Source organism: Triturus cristatus, chromosome 2_2, assembly GCF_964204655.1.
Source record: "Triturus cristatus chromosome 2_2, aTriCri1.1, whole genome shotgun sequence".
In the NCBI taxonomy this organism is placed as follows: Eukaryota; Metazoa; Chordata; class Amphibia; order Caudata; family Salamandridae; genus Triturus; species Triturus cristatus.
The window spans coordinates 753495665-753515208 of record NC_140582.1 but is presented as its reverse complement, the minus strand read 5'-3'; the positions used below and the strand labels follow the sequence as shown (position 1 = coordinate 753515208).

The 19544-nt window shown below is 46.3% G+C and overlaps 1 protein-coding gene across 5 annotated transcripts in view; it reads right to left on the bottom strand.

Moving 5' to 3' along the window:
• MTUS1 (microtubule associated scaffold protein 1) overlaps nt 1-19544 on the bottom strand; it is a 1021263-nt gene that overhangs the window by 230447 nt on the left and 771272 nt on the right. The gene's annotated exons all lie outside the window — the stretch shown is intronic.

The window sequence follows — 19544 nt, the reverse complement described above, 5'->3', positions numbered from 1 at the left end:
TGAATCTGTAGATGTAAGAATCAAAAAGGTGACTTTTTACAACTAAAAATGACATTTCCACTTTGCAACCGAGGCCTTACCTTTCTGATATAAATATGGGGTTAAAGTAGTGTGTTTATGTTTTTTTAAAGGTTTATATAACACAAACTCGAACCAGATGCATTAGAGCGGGTTACATTCTACAAGCTCGCATGCTGTTTATTTAGGCAGAGGGAGATTAACTGATTTGCTTAGAATTACACGATGCCGAGGCAACGCTGGGACTTGAACCTGGTTCACCATTTCAAAAGATGGCAGCTCTGGCATCAACACAATAGTTCACTGGGATGTTTTGCCATGAAAACCGTCTGCTTATTGTTCATTTATGTGCTCATTTGCGGAATGTAGCCAACCTCTCCTATTATATAATTTTTGTAAAAATAGTGTGAAAATGAAACCTGGATGCTAAAATTGTTACATATATTACAAACGCTGGCAACTTTATCAAGGCAGGAAAAACAACAAAACGATGCCTAACTAGCAACAACGCAAACTCTTGTAACCGTTAAGCAATACCAAAAGAATATGTTTAATTTAGGACAGCAGTGCAATGAATGAAGTGGTTGGTGGTGGATTGAAAACTAAACCCAATAACTCCTACTCGACCTTTTATCTTCCAACATAGGTAAAAGGAGTACCGTTTAGTCGGGCCCCTGCTAAGAAGCTGTGACACGAAGCACTACGGGTGAATTAATAAAACCCAAAAGTATTTCCTGGAGTGACCGGTCGCTTTTGAATATTGTTTGAAAAGTGAGAACAACTGATTGGTTTGTTACCCGAGATGCGCTGCGATAAGCCCGCTTGATTTTGTGTTTTTTTATTGTTTTGGTATTTCCGGGTACTGTTTGTAAAATTAAATATTTGCAAATATTTTTGTCTTAAGATTCTGTTTTGTTAAAAACGCAAATCAGAAGAGGTAGACTATACAGGGCTGGTCTGGTGGCATCCCCGAATTGCCTCCGCTGCTGGCGTGACGAAGGGACTCTGCTGCATACTATATGGGATTGTTCTGCGCTAGCTAGGTTCTGGCGGGGTGTACTGGCATGCCTCTCGGAAGTTCTGGGTTAGGATCTCCCGCGGTCTCCTAAACTAGTGCTCCTGCATGTTGTGGAGGATATAGGGGGCAATGTCTACAAGCGCCACCTGATGCTCCTAGGCTTTACCCTTTCCAAGCGCGACATTGCGAGGGCTTGGAAGGCGACGGCCGCACCCTCCGTATCAGTGTGGAAGGCAGGGCTGGATTTCTGCATGGGCCTTGAGGCCCCCATTTTTGTGGCGCGGGGCTGCCCGCGTAAACATTATAAAATCTGGAAACGCTGGGCAGACTACAGGGGATTGGAATTGGAGCCCACTCCAGCGTAGGGATTGTGTGGGTTGTAGTCCTTTCCTCCTTTGTCGTGGGAGGGCATGTAACATATGAGTATTGGGCGGCGTGGTGTCTTTTGGACATGTTTCATAGCGAGGGTAGAACTGTAGCTCCGAATATACTTGCTGATTTTGCTGGGTTGGCTGTGCGATGGGGTGGGGGATGTTCTTTGTTATTTTGTTTTATTGGTTTGCAGTTTATATGCATGTCCCTTCTGTATTTCTTTTTTGTTATTTCATGAGAAAACTGTCAAAGTCAGGATTTTGTCCATTGATGCTCCGGAAGTCTCTGGGTTACAGAGCTCCGTTGAATGTGCATTTGACAAATAAAATTTGTTTACAAAAAAAAAAAAAAAACGCAAATCAGAGCAGATATTATTGCTTATTGACGTTTGCATTAAACATGACTTGTATTTCTCTAATATGTAGGTATACCTTTTTTATGCGTAACTTGTGTTTTTGACGAGGGGGGGGTGGAGAGGGCTGAGGGGACACGTAGAGAGCAAACTTGTTTTATTGATGTTCTGCCGGTGTGTTAATTGACTGATATTCCACTGCCGGTGGTATGCGTTCTGGAAAATGGCCTATGTATGTTTCCTTTCTCTATTCTTGCGTTGGTGCTGAAGGCAGCTAGTAGTGTTGTTGCCGTTCTTTATGATCGGAGCCTAGAGAGGCCAGGCGGGACAATGAGGCGGAGTGAGGGCAAAGAATTGGCGCTGGCGAGAGAGACCGGAGGCAGTGACTGCAGAGAAAAATACAAGGAAAATGCCTCTAGTGCCTCTCCCTAGTATGTTTGAGGAGGTAAAGCGTTCCTGGTCAGCGGGGGACAGTGCAGCACGTTGAACAGTGTCAGAAATATGGCAGCGAGATCTTTAAATCAGGGGCAGTCTGAATGTCCCATCCAGCCACGATAGTACAGGATGGAAGCACCCATAAAGAAGATGCGCCAGCGCCTTGGGTGAGGTTTTAATAAAAAGTAAAGTATACGCAGGGGTTTCATATTTATAGTTTGCCTCAAAGGCATGACATTTTTGACGAAGAACATTGTGAGCTGAAGACGATGCTGATGGCCCAAGGAGGAGCGTGAGCTAAAGAATGGAGAAGCTGCAGCTCAAGGAAAAGGAGGGAAGAAATGACAGGAAATAAGAGCGAAAGGCTCACATGAAAAAAATGTGCAATCAACTCCTGCTTTATTTACCCATTCTAGCACCTGGCTAACGAGGACAGATCCGATGCGAGAGATCCACTGGAACCGGGCTAAAAAGAGGCACTCTACAGGATAAACAAGAGCATAGTCCAGGAGCGGAAGAGTACTTCTATCCTGGTAACATGCAGCCAGCACCTAATCAGTGGGTTTATCGCAGTGCCCCAGACCCACATTCAGTGTCGTCCAGAATGGACAGGGAGTCCCCCAACTCCGAGGGAACCATAGCCACGCCACGATCATCACCAACCAAGCCAGGAGCCATATCACTGAGCAATTAGCCGCGGGACACGTTGCAGTCCCGCAATGGTTGTGTTGAAGTCTGATTTGCACACCAGCTTGAATACACACCTCAGACCTGCCCAGAACCCGCAATGAGCACCAGACTGGCAAGCCCCTGAAGTAAGTGTGCACGCACAGTGACATGGCATTAGAGAAGTGTATGATGTACTTCAGCCAGCTGGGCACTAAGCTGCTCCTCCCGCTGTGCAGTATTTGGTCTCCTTCACCTCCTGCATAGGCAACCCGAGATGAGTACTGCCGACGACGTGAAACGTATCAGGGCTAAAGGGCTGCTCAGCGGGCTGCCCAGTAACAGCGTGTCCAGGCAGTGACTGCACCTCTGCGCAATGATGGAGTTCGGCGGCGGAGGGCAGGCAGCTGACAGCACTGGGGCCGTGGCAAGCTGCAGCAGGCAGCGCGATAGTGCGAGTGCGGGATTGAATTTGGCGCCGCCCGCATAGCCAGTCCATTAGGAAGTGAATGTCTGTGAGCCACACTCGGGCAGTGACGAACCAGATCTGAGGCAGCGCACGGAGCGCGGCGGAGGAGCGGAGAGGGAGAGCGCACTATAAAGGGGCGCTGCTAGCGCTGCGAGATCTGTAGACGCTGCGGAGGAGCTGGACCCGCTGAGCCCGGTGGACTTCAAGGAGCTGTAGAGGGCAGGGCGGCAGTGTTGGAGAAACACTTGGAGTAAAGACAGTCACCTACTCAAGATGGAGAGCATGGTCTGGGAGCCCCTGCCGGGATCCGAGAACGGAAGCCTGCATGACATGGGGGTGAAAGAGCTGAGCCAGGGCGAGCACCATGCCGCGAAGAGGGACTATCACCACCGATATAATCTCACCACGCCGGGCCCCACTCACACACAATGCGCTTTGAATTAGACGCCTCGCCAGAGGGTGAAAGCGCTATACAAGTGCAATTACAATACAATAGAGGTTGATCCAAATGTTACAACACAATACATAGACATCACATCACCGACGCTATTAAAAAAACTCTTACCTCCGTGTAGCATTAAGCGGACAGTTACAAAGTATCCCCTTCAAACTCTCCCACCATCTTGCTCCTCTGTTCTATGCAGTTGGTAAATAATTCCGCGGCGGACAGCAGCCACAGCTTCTTTCCAAGCGGAATTGCATGCAATTGTTTAAAATTAAAAAAATAAAAAAAGAAGTGCAGCAAGTTAATGATAAACCTACTGTGTCACGCCGCCGGTAAGAGATCCAATCCAGGTGGGCGTGGCTAAAAGGAGACAGGGTAGCAACAAGGGACTGACATGCCTTCTGTGCAATCATTGCACTGCCTTTGGCATAATTCGTGACGCCAAACGACGCGCACGAATCCAAACTGAAGGCGGAGCTGGAACGAGGCTTCTGGAATCGTATAGATTCCAAGAAGCCTCGTAAGACGAGAGCGGCGCATGCGCTGCTTACATCAGGCCGAGACCTAAAAACAGGAAGTGCTACAGGAAGGGGAAGATTTTATGGGAGGGATAGAGTTTCAACTCAGTAGTAAGGGAAACCAGCTTAGGAGATGAACCCAAAGGGACACAAGGTAAACCCTCGCTGCATAAGGAATGGGACAAGGAAAAGGATGAGGCGGTAATACAAATATTGTTCAGTGCACGAAGACAAAGGAAAGCTCAGAAAAGTGGAAGGGACGAGGGAACAGTAGTAGGGCAAATGAACCTCAAAGCTCTGATGACAACTTCACTCCTGCTGTCGCCTCTGAACTGCTCAGTAAGACACTGCAGTAATGGGTTGCTGTGTGTGGTCTCTCTGCTTCTAGAGAAACTCGATGAGGAATGAGAGACAAAATATACCGAGCATTGCACTGGCTGGAAGATTGCGTTGCAAATATATAGCTTGCAGTTGCAGGTTACATTTGTAATTTCAGACTAATACTACAGCTCCTCTGGTTAGAGACAACGAGCAGCAGTGCTCCTCTGGTGTCAGACTAAAAACAGTACTGCCCCTCTAGATTAAGATAACCAGCAGAGTCCATGATCTTATGAAAGAACTCTGCCTTCTGTCTCCACTGTCTATATTGTCACGGAACTCCCTGGTGACAAGGGGGTACTTTAACTTATATAAAAATGCACCTAGGAGCCCTAGAACACAATCCGCACCACCTTTTGGTGAAAATAGGTTAAATGTAACCACACACTGCAGCCCTTTACGTGTTTACATTCCAATTCTTTTTACAATCCTGGCCTCCACCCCAAGGATGCCAAAATCTTTCAGTCTTCTATGTGACACAGCAGCAATAGCTTACTGATGTCTAGGTGGATCACACCCATTGCTCTTGACTTGGTCTAACATTTGTGTGGAGTAATTGACTGCTCTAAATTTAGTAGAACACTCTTAAAAGTACTTCAGTATTTCTTTCTTTGCTAATTATTCCATTAATTTTGCCACCATGATCAGCATCTGACTGAACAACCCACACGCAATAGTGTCTCTCTTTATTTTCATCAAGTGGGCAAACCTCTGCGTTCCACAAGGCTCTTCCTGTAACTAGCAATTCAACAGTGTTTTTCTTCACTATGCCACATCTACGGCCCACTTCAATAGTTTATCAGTGATGAAAACAGACCACACTGGCCGATTCAACTTCACTGCTTCAGTACGTGGATGAACCATTCATGTCAGACGTCACAATGATGGTCAGTGAAACAGGTAGACCCCATGAAAGCTGGCTGGTTTCACGTTTGATCTGTTTTCAGGAGGCATCTCTCAGTCTCCCAAGCACTTTTTTCAATCAAGAAATAGATTGGAAAAAGAAGGGGTGGGGCAGCTGACCATGTCATTGGGCGTGCCCCCACTCCATAATGGGCCCAACCGTCTTTCTGCACTACCTAGGAGGAAGATAGGGAGGGGGGAACAAAGTTCACTGGATGTCAGGTTTTTTTTTTTTTTTTTTCTTATGGAGTGGGGCTGGCTCATCCAGACTTCAGGTACCCCCCCCCCCCCCCACCTCCCCCAGAAAGTCCCCTGGGGCCCAGAGCCTTTCCATGACAAACAAGGAGGTAATGTGTATTCTTGTGGGCACAGTTTTTGCTTATGGGCCAGTTTAGAGAAGGTAAATACCAATTATCTCTCACTTGACATGGTGAAGGGTTGCACTATTTGGGCTCTGAGTTAGCCACCAACCAAGGAACCGTATGAAGTCTGGGCATTTCTGAAACCTAGAGACCCAGATGGATCCAAAGTGGTATGGCTCGCTTGGATCTCGCAACACCTTGCAAACAACAAAACTATGGATCAATTCCTACATTTTTCTGACATTTCTGTGAGAAAAAGCTGTTAAATCTGCGAGGATCTACGAAATTACAACTACACAGTGCTCCCACGCTTCTACTGATAAAAAGAGTACCCCCACTTGTGTGGCTGGGCCAACTACGTAAGACAAGAACAGACGCAATAAACCATGGTCATGGGCTTCATGAGTTTACAGTTTTCATCCGTTCCTGTCGGGAACAATACACCCAGCCACACAAGTGGGGTACTATTTTTTTCAGAAGTGTGGAAATGCTTGGTAGTAGGAATTTTGTGGATTTCCTAAGATTCCAGAACTTTCCTCATAGAAATGTGAGAAATATCCGCAATTTTGGCCTAAGGTTGAGGTTTGCATGGCATTTTGGGTACAAAACCGTAGTGGGATCCATGGAAGTCTCATCACTTTCGACTTATCTGGGTGTATAGTTTTCACTAATGTCTGGTTTTAGTAGGTTTCCCTGGGTGGAGGCTGATCCAAGGTCGAATTAACACAGCTACCCACGTCATCGAAATGAATCAATTCTCATGGTGAAAAGCTAAAGTCTCCTCTTTGCATTTGGGGCCTACTGTGTCACATGCGATAGGCGCAGCCACACAAGTGGGGGACCATAGTTTGATAAGGGGTAGTGCAGGACCACAGAATAGTGAGATCACAGAATAGCAGGACATTAATATCAATGTATCTCCATTATTGGCTTTAAAATGAAAGCCAGAGCATAAAACATCACATTTTACAAAATGCCGAATCACATGGTAGTGTGGGTAATGTCAAATTCAGCGTTGTACAAATAACCACTATTTTTAAACTCAGTATCTTGGGTAAATTAAAATAAATGCATAGGTTTCCTTCATACCCACTCTTCATTGTTAAGATTTTAATAAATGAATTGCTGCATAAAATATATCACAAAATACATTTTATGCAGGTCAGTAGTTGGCTCTGGGTATCACAAGTTTGTTCACAACTAACTAACATTCATTCCTGTGACCAGAAGGTTCTGGCAGATGAAACTGTATATTACTTTTCTAAAACGGTCACGGGGCAAAAAAATACATATTAAAACTTTTTCTTTTTTAACTATGCTTTTCTTTAAAGTTAGGAAGAAAGTTAGGAAAATTGAAAAACGTCTGCTGAGGCCACGTTTAGAAAATAAAACACTATCTGCCTCTGTTTTCCTGGTGCTGATGGGGAGCCACTTGAAAATTCTGCAGAGCATGGGTATAGTGTGGAAGTAGCCTGAGGAGATGGTGTTTACCCGACGTTTCATGGAGAGTTGGCTGCCCAGGATGATGCAGAGGTTACGGGCGTGTTCTTTCGGAGTGGGGGTAGGTCAGAGTTCCGATGGCCACCAGGAGTCAGTCGTTCTGCCGTGTATCTCCCGAAGATCAGTACTTCGCAGTGACCTTGGTGTTTCTGGGCCTTGAGTATATTCCTAGCAAGCAGGCGTCTATATTTTCAAGCAGTGGCCGGATGGTTACTGTGATGATACAGTGCTTGACCTCATCCCAAAACTGGTACAAGTTATCACAAGACCATAACATGTGATGTAAGCCAGCTGGTATACAATAGCATCTAGAAAGTCCGCAGATGCCCAATAGAAAATCTGATGTAGTTTATGTGGTGTGAAGAAAGCTTTGTGTAATATGCTAAATTAAATTAATAAATTCAACATCCTGATGTTAGAAGAGGACCAGAGGGAATCGCATACATTTCAGAACCTCAGGAAGGCACATTATACATGCGTCTTGTGTGGTATGTATGCCCAAGCGATTACAAAGGAGGCAGTTAATGCGAGAACCACCACCTACCCCTGCAAGCCTAAGTGGCAGAGGCAGGCCATGGTTAGTTGTGTGAAAGGATTCTTATTTTGCCCATTATGCCAAGAGCTAATTATAAGCACTAGTCAATGGCCACTACACATGCAACAAAAATCCAAGTAGTCTAAGACCTATGGTCTGAAACCCAGCCACGTAACCTTGAAAACCCATTGAAACTAACTTAAGACTCAAATCTGCATGGTAAAAACCTTGTGTGGCACTAGAAAACAACCGGTCCTAGGAAGCTTGTTTCCGGTCCAGGGAAGGCATGGCTTGGCAGTTCGGGCTGGACTGTTCCCATGAGGCACAGGGTCAGACTGATTTGCATATGGCCATGTCTGAACTGGGGTGGCAGAGTGGGCTAAAGAACGGTGATGGATCAAACCCAGATCTGTTGACTGGGTGTGAGTGTTTCATTGGTTCTGATGCTCCGTCCATCACCACCCCCTTTTGTACCGCTTTGTTCGCCACAAGTTGGCAGGGTATGCTCAGACGCGAGTCCCTTGCTCACTTTGCCACTGGATTCAAGCAAGCCTGGCTGAAGACTGCTGTATTGCCACAAACCGGTCCTAGGAAGCTTGTTTCCGGTCCAGGGAAGACATGGCTTGGCAGTTCAGGCTGGACTGTTCCCATGAGGCACAGGGTCAGACTGATTTGCATATGGCCATGTCTGAACTGGGGTGGCAGAGTGGGCTAAAGAACGGTGATGGATCAAACCCAGATCTGTTGACTGGGTGTGAGTGTTTGATTGGTTCCGATGCTCCGTCCATCTCCATCCCCTTTTGTACCACTAGAAAACAACGGCTCAAGCAGCCAACATTCAGTCCTAGCTGTGTGAGCAGTTAGCAAACCACAACATGTTTCAAAGGGTGCAAGAAATATACTTGACAGTGTTATATTTACCCAAGAACAAATTTACATAAAAGCTGCTGTGCATTCGGCGGGTTGTTTCAAAGATATTCCTGTCGGGCCATAAGCCAAAGTAATTATTTAGGATTGAAATGCCTACATCTTTTTAAAGGTGTAAGAGAAATGATGCTTTAAAATGTACTGCCTTTTTTCAATTGTTTCAAAAGTTTACTTTAGAAATCCAGGTCAAAGTAGCTGGTACCATCGAAAAGAGTGCACATAATATACAGACTGTCCCTAGGACCATGTCGGAGATCAAAATTAAAGACGACACGATGGGCTGGAAAGGTTCCATGGCAAAGATTGCTCGGCCAGTTTCCAAGATCAGGATGTAAACTAGGACAAGTGCATTTAAGATGCAACCAATCTCAAATGTGAACCGAAAACTGATCCCTCGTGGCAGTGGTTCGACTAAGAGGCCAGAGTATGCCCACCACCCCTATTAATACATCTGTTGACTATCATGTGTGCGTGTGTGCCCTTTAGGTGTAATAAGTTGGAGCACTGAGGCAAGCCCACCAATTACTGCCTGCGGCGTCGGAGCAGCAGCTAAAGATGGCATGCACAACATTGTATTTATTGACAAGAGCATCGAAAGTTGTGTCGATAGTGGAAGTTCTAAACGCATTCAATGCTTTGCAGAAACGCATGCATTTCAGATACAACACACTTTTCTACTCTCTGATCTTCAGATACACGAGGTGGAGATGAGGATTCATTTTAATATACTTTGCAAAAAGAGCTACGTAGTCCAAGGAAATTCTTGCAAGTTTTGTTATTTTGGTAGACAACTGATTTCCCATGTTTGTACACATTATATTTTGTTTTCTATGGTGGACATTGAAAAGGCATTTCGGCTGCCACGGGCCGGGCCAGAAGTAGCCAGTCTTCTGTCAAGGTGCAGACTAAGGTTGTGCTTCAGGGGAGTGCGTTAGCTCGAGGGAAAAAAAAACTTGTTCAATACCAGGATGGTTAAGAAAATGAAAACCTCGTGAGGGAACTCCCCTTTCGAAAATATTTGTGATAATTTCCATCAAAAAACAATATTTTGTTAGTTTTTGAATCTCCAGTCCAGGATGGAAAATACCTCTAAAACACATTTCAATTGTCAACATTTATGGAATTACAAGAACAACTTACAGGGAAATAATACTTAATATGTAGAAGGTGTTAGCAAAACAATATCAGACAATTCTAATTGTTCACATTTTACAATTAAGAACCATTAATAAACAATAGATATTGACTGACTTTCACTAACCAAGTAAACCAGATCACCAGGGCTTTCTGCCAAGGAAAAAATACATGAACCGTAAAGAAGGGGGAATGAGTCTACAACAGCACCGAGTTCCACAATCTGTAAAAATGCACCATAACTTAACATGTGTATTTGTAAAGGTACGTTCACCCGGAGGCCTCTAGGCGTTGAATAACAAGATGTTTCTTGTTACCCAACGGTACTCATTTTATCGACCTCAGATGGATGAATGGCCCGCCGGGATTTGAACCCGAGACCATGAGGTCGAACACAGGACACTACAGTGGATGCATTAGTCCACTGAGCCACCAGACCCGGCTCGATCAAATGCTGCTATAACAGATATGGACAGGAACCTTTCTTATTTAATTTTCAGGGTGAGTGCACCAAGTGCACTAGCTAGGAAAAGGGATACAAAAGCAAACGAAAACAACAGACCTGGGTCGAGCAGTCAGTCATCAGCCAATAAACCCAAATTATAATCGTGCTGCGGTGTGGTGGACATCATACTTACATGCAGTTGCAGATCATTTTAAGGGTGCAGTTGGTCCACTGAGCTGAGCCAGGTCTTGGGGCTCTCCAATTGCAGATCCCAAGTGGTGTTTTTAGGCTAAAGTATACTCTTTCAGTTTATGTAAATGTGGAATCAAAATAGAGTTCTCACTGTATCCGAGCATCACACATCTAAAACTCCCCTCCAGAAAAGTATGCAGATCCACACGGGCATATTCGTGACATGTGGTGTGTGTGGGAGAGGTCACGGAGGAGGGCGATTCCCTGCACTCAGAAGCAACAGGAGCAGATCCGGAGGCGCAACGGGCGTTTGCACTTGCTTTTGCGCCCCCATGGCACTTTGGTATTATAGAAGAGGGCGCCGATGCTTGTGCGTCCCCTTCTATAATACCGGTAGCGCTGGCACACATAAAGCGTCAGCTTTACCTTTAGAGGGTGTGCCCTCATTTGCATGGGGGCGTGCCCTATGTAAATAAGGGAATTCCTTTGACCTTGTGCCCGCGCCATATTACAGACTGAGTTAAAGAAGCCCTCAGGAGGCGCACAGTGCGCTATTTAAAAGGTGGCGCACTGTCACTGCGCCCCCTGAGAGCAGCCCTCTGCAGAGGGTAAAGGGGGTCCAATGGACTCCCCAGACATCCCCTTGCAGGCAGTGCAGTCACGAACTGCACCGGCCTGCAAGGGGATCTCTAATCCCATGAATGTGCTTCCCGCAGGGCAGCGCGAGGTCGCTGCGGTCTTCGAGGCAGTACATACACTATAATGGGGCGCATTATCATTGTTTGCGCCCGGTGCACCTTTTGAAAGGCGCACCAGGCGCAAACAACGATAATGTGTAATACCGCCCCTGGACTATTCGTGCCTTTCCATCGACAATTAGGGTGGGTTAAAGCGCCAACAAGCTAGCTCCTGCTAGGCTACACCGAGGCAAAGTGCTGGCATCCCTGGAAGCCAATAGGAAGGGCTGGGAATTCAGTGGCGGCATCAGCAGCAAAAGCATCTTCAAAGTGTAAAGCGAAGTGAAACAAGGGCACACCTTCAGGTAAAAACGCCAGCTAAGGCTCGGGGACAACCAAAGTCATTTACTAAATTACTTCGGCGCGATGTCCCTTGCCCTGATATCAGGTTTCACTCGTTTGCTTTAGAGAAAGCGCAATCTGCACTTTAATGAAAGATATCAAACTAACAGAATCCCCCGCGGATTGACCCCCTTTCAGCTATAGCAGTAGGTCCCGGATATGCCAGAGCCGGTCTCTCTACTCGCGTGCAGCCACAGAGAGCAGGACTCCATGCTGCCCTTCCTCTGGCTCGGGTCAAAGACTGACTGTAGCCAATATCGACCAGCTCACAGAATGCACCGTTCATAATCTCCTACGGGCAAAGTGAGAAAGAATGCAACATTATTAGTTAGAACCCGGGATACTTTACCACTAAGAAGCCACAACCGTTCCTGGAATAGACCACTGTACTTGGTGCATCATTATTTTAACATGTATTCTCGGTTTGCAGAAAATGTCACTGAGGCCGGGATATTCTAAAAAAAATGAATCCCAGCTCTGTCCCCAAGCGCGATATCAAACACTACCTCAGGACTAGGAAACAAATCACCCATTTGCACGCCACACTACGGCAAGGGCTGGAATACCATCGACGCTGCATGCACTGGCTTACAGAACGCATCGGGAAAGTGCTTTTGCGGCACAGAAACCAAGAACCACCATCCAACACTGGAAGAGATTTCATATCTTGAGTTAGGGCAAAGGGTAGACAGTTCCCCGAGTGTGGAGAATGATGCTCCACGGCAGTAAGGAGTGCCAAAAAGAAAACAAAACACGCACTGAACGAGGTGCTATGAAACCCGTGTTACAGACTAAACTCCACGCTTACAGCGTCACAGCATCCATGCTGCGCTAAACGACCACTTCGAGCTCACAGTTCAACCAAATACACCAAAATCTGTGATTGGTGTGCAGGGGCGGCTGGTGACATTTGAAAGTGGTGGGGCGTAAAATGTGTGGTGGAGCGCAAAATCCCCTACGTCTGAAACCCTCTAGTCCCGGTCAGCCAGTGTCCATCCAAAAACACCGTACTTTTTAATTTCAGCCATTCCGTGCCTCACCCCAGTCTCCAAATTCTTACTCTAATATGTGCCCCGCAGTTATTGCTACCACCTCGCACTACACACCCTGTAATCCATGCCCTCGCCCTCCCCTCCTCCCGCTGCTGGAGATGCTCAGCATCTGCAGAAGAGAACTTGGGCATGCAGACTGCAACCTGGGGAGCCCACCAATCACCCCAGCGTGAGCAGCCTTCAGCGCGCGGCCTCGCATCAGCAGCAGGGACGGAAGCACCCAGGGGAGCGAGCCACGCACCGTGCATGCATCCGTCACTGTATACACTCTGTGCACTGACGGGAAACCAAGCCACCTCAGGGAAAGCCGCTGCACTCCGCATGCACCCGTCACTACTCACTGTACACAAACAGGGCCCGGACCGGAAACCACGCCACCTGAGGAAACGACCCCTGAAATGTGCATGCAGCTGTCCGTCATGAATCCGTTAATGTACACACACGCACTGTGCACTGAAAGGAAACCAAGCCACCTCGGGGAATGCCCCTGCACTCTGCATACACCTGTCCGTCATGAATGCGTTAATGTACACCCCCACTGCGCACTGCCACTGACACCCTACACTTGACACGCACCCGTCTGAAGTGCCGAGAGCTTCTTATCTCTATCTCAGCCTTCAGTTACAGCTCTTTAAACAGACGATCCTCCCTTCTGCGGCGAGGCCGCTGTCTCTCCAGCTCGCTCCCTGTGACCAGCTACCGGTGTTACAGGGGAATCTCCGTTAGTACGAATGAATTAATTACATGGTTCAAACAAAAGCAAAACAAAGACGCTCTGGCCTATCATGGAAAATGACCCACATACATAAGCATTGAAATGGGAACGGCTCCGAGATATAACTGCAGTGTCCACTGTCTAGGTCTGTGGCATTGGGTGGGGGTAGGCCCTCAAATCGGGTCGACAGCGCTGCCTCTTTCTGTCCTCTCTAGTTGGATAATGTAAGGTCGGAGACTCGGAGTCAGCTCTCTTCCTAGGTATCCACAGTAACTTTTATCGCCCTCTCTCTCTAGCAGTCGCGGCTCGCAGAGGGGGGTTGGGGGGTGGGGGGGAGTCACGGGGGGTGGGGAGTGTTAAAATACATTTTTTTTAAATCCTACCATAGGTCCTCAGCACGTCCGCGCCACCTCGGGTCCGTCCGTTGGCGCCTACAGCCCCTCTTACCTGACCGCCTCTGCTCCTGGTCCGCGTTGGCGCCTCTTCAAACTGGATGCAAGTTGAACAGTACGTCGTCACGTCAGCACTGCAGTGGCAACCCCTCAGCCAATCCTGGCGCTGCTGCAGCGCCAGGATTGGCTGAGGGCACAGCCTACTCCTCGCCCGCCGCCTGCCCATTAGGAGACCGAGGGGCTCCTAATGGGCATGCGCAAATCCGTGAAAACACAAGTGCGCATGACTGGGCACGGGCTAAAAACTAGCTCACCATGCCCACTCATGCGCACTTGTGCTGCAGTGCTGCCTGGTCTGACAATGCTTGTCAGTCAACATGACGCCAGACCGCCCACGGTCCGACGTCATGCTGACTGACATGCATTGTCAGTTGAGTTCTCCCCACCCTCGGCGTCGTGAGGGAGCTACGTGCGTGGGCGGGCAGGCGGGGGGGCTACGCCCCCACGCCCCAATGGACGCACCGCGCCTGTTGGTGTGTTTATGGAACTAAATAAATCCCTTAAAGGAGAAAAATGAGCAACGAGGCGAGAGGCACAACCCAGCGGACGGTGTGGGCTCGCTTCCGTAACGCAAGTTGCACATCACATGATTGATGAACTGGAGTTTCGGACTCCGCCCTGCCCAAAAAGTAATCGCGTGAGATGGTTACAATGCTACCTAGAAATCAGGACACGCAGGCATGGCAGCACTGCATTTCACCACAATCCTCACCAGATGCTCCTGGGCATTTTTTACCAGGTGGAAAGAGGATGAAAAGCTGTTTTAAGTAAGATTACCGTTCAACAAAGAATAGTTACAACTGTAATGCAATGCTATGCTATTTGTAGAGCACAACAGTTACCTAAAAGGTGTCCTAGTGCTTGAGATTTTAAGAGATCATAGAAATGCAGTAGAGTGAAAGATGATTCGATTGGCAATAAGTAGCCAAATGCAATCGAAAGCTTCAAGGTGAGATAAGGAGATGAGCTTTGAATGACCCAGAGTCTGTGAAGGATATATGCAAAAAGAACAATTGATGGACAGAACGCTGAACAATGTCAAACATTCACCTCAGTACAGAAATCTGGGCCTAAATCCATCGTTTTTTTGCTCACCACATCACCCCAGTTTGGACCCAGCCATATGCAAATCAATCTTGACCCTTCTCCCCATGGGAACAGTGCAGCCTGAACTGCCAGGCCAGGTACTCCCTGGACTGGAACCAAGCATCCTAGGACCGGTTCGGGGTTTCACCCCTCATTAGCCAGGCTAGCTTGACTCCAGTGGCATGGAGAGCAAGGGACCCACGTCAGGGCATACCCATCCCACTCGAGGTGACAAGATCTAGACAGGACAACTCAAGAAAAGGGAGCTGCATTAGTTTGAACAACTCAAAACCTTGGCCTGAATTAGCGGCTGAGGAGTTTCAGCTGAGAGAAATGGAATAACTATACAAAGGTGTTTTAGCAACAGAAAGCAGGTGGACAATCTATGCTGACATGAGCCAATATGTATAGCTTATTGTATTGTATTGTAATTGCATTTATATAGCGCTTACTACCCCTGATGAGGCGCTGAAGCAATTTTTTGGCGAGTAGCACGCTACTCCTCCGGAACCCATAAAGGATGAGTGTTGAATTAGTATATTGAAATATGAAAGTAATTCGAGTGGTGGATAGGTTAGTTAGTTATTTGTATTCAGAAGGATAGCGGAAGGCTAGAAGAGGGAAAAAAAGGTTTGTATTTATATAGCGCTGGTTACCCCTGATGGGGTGCTGAAGCACGCTACTCCGGAAACCCATCAATAATTAGTGGTTAATTAGTATAGTGAAATATGAAAGTAATTTGAGAGGAGGATATTAGGCAGTTATTTGTAGAGAGAAGGATAGCGGAGTGATAGAAGAGGGAAAAAGTTTTGCATTTATATAGCGTTTGTTACCCCTGATGGTCAGATAGGAAGCCACATTTTGCACTGAGGATGCAGGGTGGGTAGGGGCGCAGCCAAAGACCAGAATCAAATGAGATCATGCAATTTTGCAAACTCTGATGGCCATCAAGCGAAAGAAAGATTTGGTTATTATCGGCAAAGCTCATGGGCTTCAGGACGTAGTACTGAATCAACTGGGTAAGCAGGCGGACAAAGATCAAAAACTGTAGGGCTCACGGAGGAGCCCTGTAGAAAGTGCTCTAAATGTGGGGCAGAAAGAGGCTGAATTAACTACTACATATACATTTGTTAAATATGCCTTCATGCATGCCAGGACCGATCCCCCAAGTCAATCTTCAGCCAGATAAAGCAGCAGATAGTCACAGGAGACTGTATCGAATGTGGCAAACAAGTCTAGTAAGGAACAGGGCAGAAGTTCTACCAGCATTCATAGATTATCACCATAACACCGTAACCGAGTGGCGTCTAGAATACGACTGACCTCAAGAAAAAGGGAAGTTGTTTAGAAAAAGGGAAGTTGTTTATCAATTTCTTTTTCAAGTACCTGGTTAGGAAAAGAAAGTAGAGAAATAGGGCAAAGGGTACTTAACGTAGAGTGGTAGGCTGTGTTTTTTTTTTCCTAGAAGAGGGATAACAAACCTCTGTGTCCAGGCCTCAGAAACAGTGAAGATAACTTTCTACCAATGTGTTGCAGGGAATGAGCAATGATAGTTGATCTGGTAAGCGTGATCTGCGGAGGGCAATGGACAAGAGGAGAGCCTAAGGAGTCCAATGACAAAACATCATAAATGTCCTCAGAGATACGAGGTCACAATTTGTTGCAGCAAGGGGATCAAGAAGGAAAAAATGTCTGCAATTCCTGATCCATGTCATTACTAATTGGCTGACCAAGGGCATTTTTACAGATCACGTTAATTTTGTTTAAAAAGCCATCTTATCGCTTGTCACAGAATGCCTTTGTAGGCACTGTAATAGCGACTGCGCACTCAGGGGCTGATAATGAGGTTACTCTTTTTTTTTTAAGCTCTTTAACAGAATTTCTAGCCGAAAGTAGTTGTCTGCATAGAGGTTAGTTTTGGTAAAGCAGACCTCCCTTTAATATGCTCTGATCTACGGTGTGTAATCTTTCCTCCAGATAAGTTACATTGTTTGCAGTTGTGTTTGGGCCATATAATACCAAGAAGCAGCATTGGGAGAACCTGATTAGAGAAGCCAGAAGAAATCAAGAGCGGTGTTTATCCAATACCTAAAGTCTGAAATATCAATAGTTAAAGCTGAACAGAAGGATGGCAAAGTAAAGGAAGAAAGAGCTGACTGGAAAGATTTTGGCGAGAGTTTGAATCCCATAGGGTTTGCTGATCTGAAGCTGGAGAGTGAGGTAGTAAAAGAGAAAGGCTTCCGGGTGTGTTCAGTCCAAACCTGACAGCTGAGTTGACCGCAGGTAAGATCTCGTAAACAAAAATGAGGTCTAAACAGTGTCATACATGATGTTCGGTGACTGACAAGTTGATGCACACTGGGGCCAACTATGACTTTCAGCCAGCAGAGAGGTAGAGATAGGATGGCCCTGAACTTCTTCCTGCATATTTAAGATCACCAAAACTGGGAGTGACGAGTGGCTGAGGATAAGCTAGGCAAGACAATGTGCTCCCATCTTGCCACAAACACCTCTCAATTGGACCTGCTAGCAAGCAGGCTGAGTGCTAAATCACTGCAACGGCAGGGTCAATGAAGAGTCATGTTACAAAAACAGGAGGTGCATTGAGGTAGCGTGCCTGACAAGCAGAGTCACCAGCCAGCCAGCTCACCTGAACTTTGTAGCTGTTGATTTTGGTGCCAGCCCGTCTTTGGTGTGGGTTAGAGAGGGCTTCTAAGCTTCCAGAACCCTGGACAACCTGGGCTGACTGTGGGCGTAAATGCAGGCAAGGTTAGATTAGCTTCAACAAGGTCTTGAGGGCTGTCTCTAGTCCAGAGTGAATGAAGAAAATACAAAGAAGGACCTCCTCCTGCCATAAATCACACAGGATAATTTTAAACAAGGAAACATGGGCTAGCTGTGATCCTGGGTGCAAGGTTCTTACCTAACCACACTATATTGTCAAAGTTACTACTAGACACAGTATGTTTCATACCATAGAGTATTAGTAATGAATTATGACATAAAATGTAAAAAGCAAAAAATACATGAAACTAAAACTCCAACTCAGAAAAAGAGCAGCAGAGGTGAGGCACAGAAGTTGGAGAACGTGTATTACGCAAGAAAAACGTTTTCATAAAGTACCATATCGATAGCAAAATGTCAGTGGAATGGGGGGTGGACAGCACTAAAATGGCAGTGAGACCTGCGAGAAGTTAGAAAGCAGATAGGTGGTCTGCGTGAGATGCAAGACTGACGTTAGTCAGCTGCTAAAATGTCAAATCCCAAATGCCAGCCTGCAGTAACAGCTTTTGACAGTCCAATTCTGCATTTGGAATTCTAAATGTAATTTTATGTAATTCAACTGCCATTGCCTTGCAAATTGAGGTCAGTTGTGGTAAAAACCTGTATTGGAAAAAGGGTAACAAGACCTAAAGCAAACTGTTGAAAGTGAAGCCACGCACTTTAAAAACTTTAAAAAGTAAATTTACCTCTATTGTTCGCTAGGGGACGAGTAAGAAAGCCATTCTCACGATATCGAGCCAATTATGGAAAATAATCATTATTCAACATGGGTTTCTATTTCATATGGAACAAGGATAACCTTCCTATTTAAGTCCTTCTAGAAACCAGATTGTCCAGTAAGCCTGATGTTTCATTGTCAATGATCAAAGACATCCTTATATAAAAGGCTTCCTTCCTTTTAGTCCCCCTTCTTTTTGAACAGTGATCCACCAAAAAAGGTTTGACACTGATCAATGAAGTGCGTAAACAAACAGCCTTCTGCCTGTCACGGCTGTTCTCAGACTGGAAGGATGCACTACCAAAGTTAGGAGTACAAAATGGTCTGAGAAGGTTGACTTTAGGAGCAGAGAAGGAGGAAGGCCAGACATAGCTCAGCTCTGCCATTTTGAAAAGCTTCAGAGCAGAACATTATGTGCGTACTTTTGCTGCAAATCAACCCCGGAGAGCAGACCCACGGCTAAGGATGAGAGACGGGGAATGTGCAGGAACTCTGGCGTTAATCATTTGGGGAAATTAACTAGTTAAAAGTTAACCTTATAAAAACTGAAATCATCTCTCAGAATGCAGCGAACTGCTTGAGAAGATCAGAAACGACATGTTTGAAAAGCATTCACCTCTGTCTGCAGAAGGACCGAGGAGTAGGGAGTAGGGTCTTATTTCGATGTGAATATGTGGACCTTTCTCGGTCAGGAACGCTGTCCCATTATGTTAGGAGTGTCCAGGATCTCTCAGAAATCCCAGTGACTGTGGAACCTCTCTTCAGAGAAGAGAAAAGAGGAAGATTAAAGAAGCAGACAGCAGCATCTGCCTGGAAGAAAACCACAAGACAAAAGGTAAATGGCGTTTGTCTGGTGTCCTGATTTGAAGTAGGGAAAAGCCTTATTCTCACCTGAACCCCCGGCATGGTGTCCAACTAACATTCCCTGGAGCTTTGATTGTGGAGTATTCTCAGGATCTTTGGATGTGGAATCTTCTTAATCTCTCGAA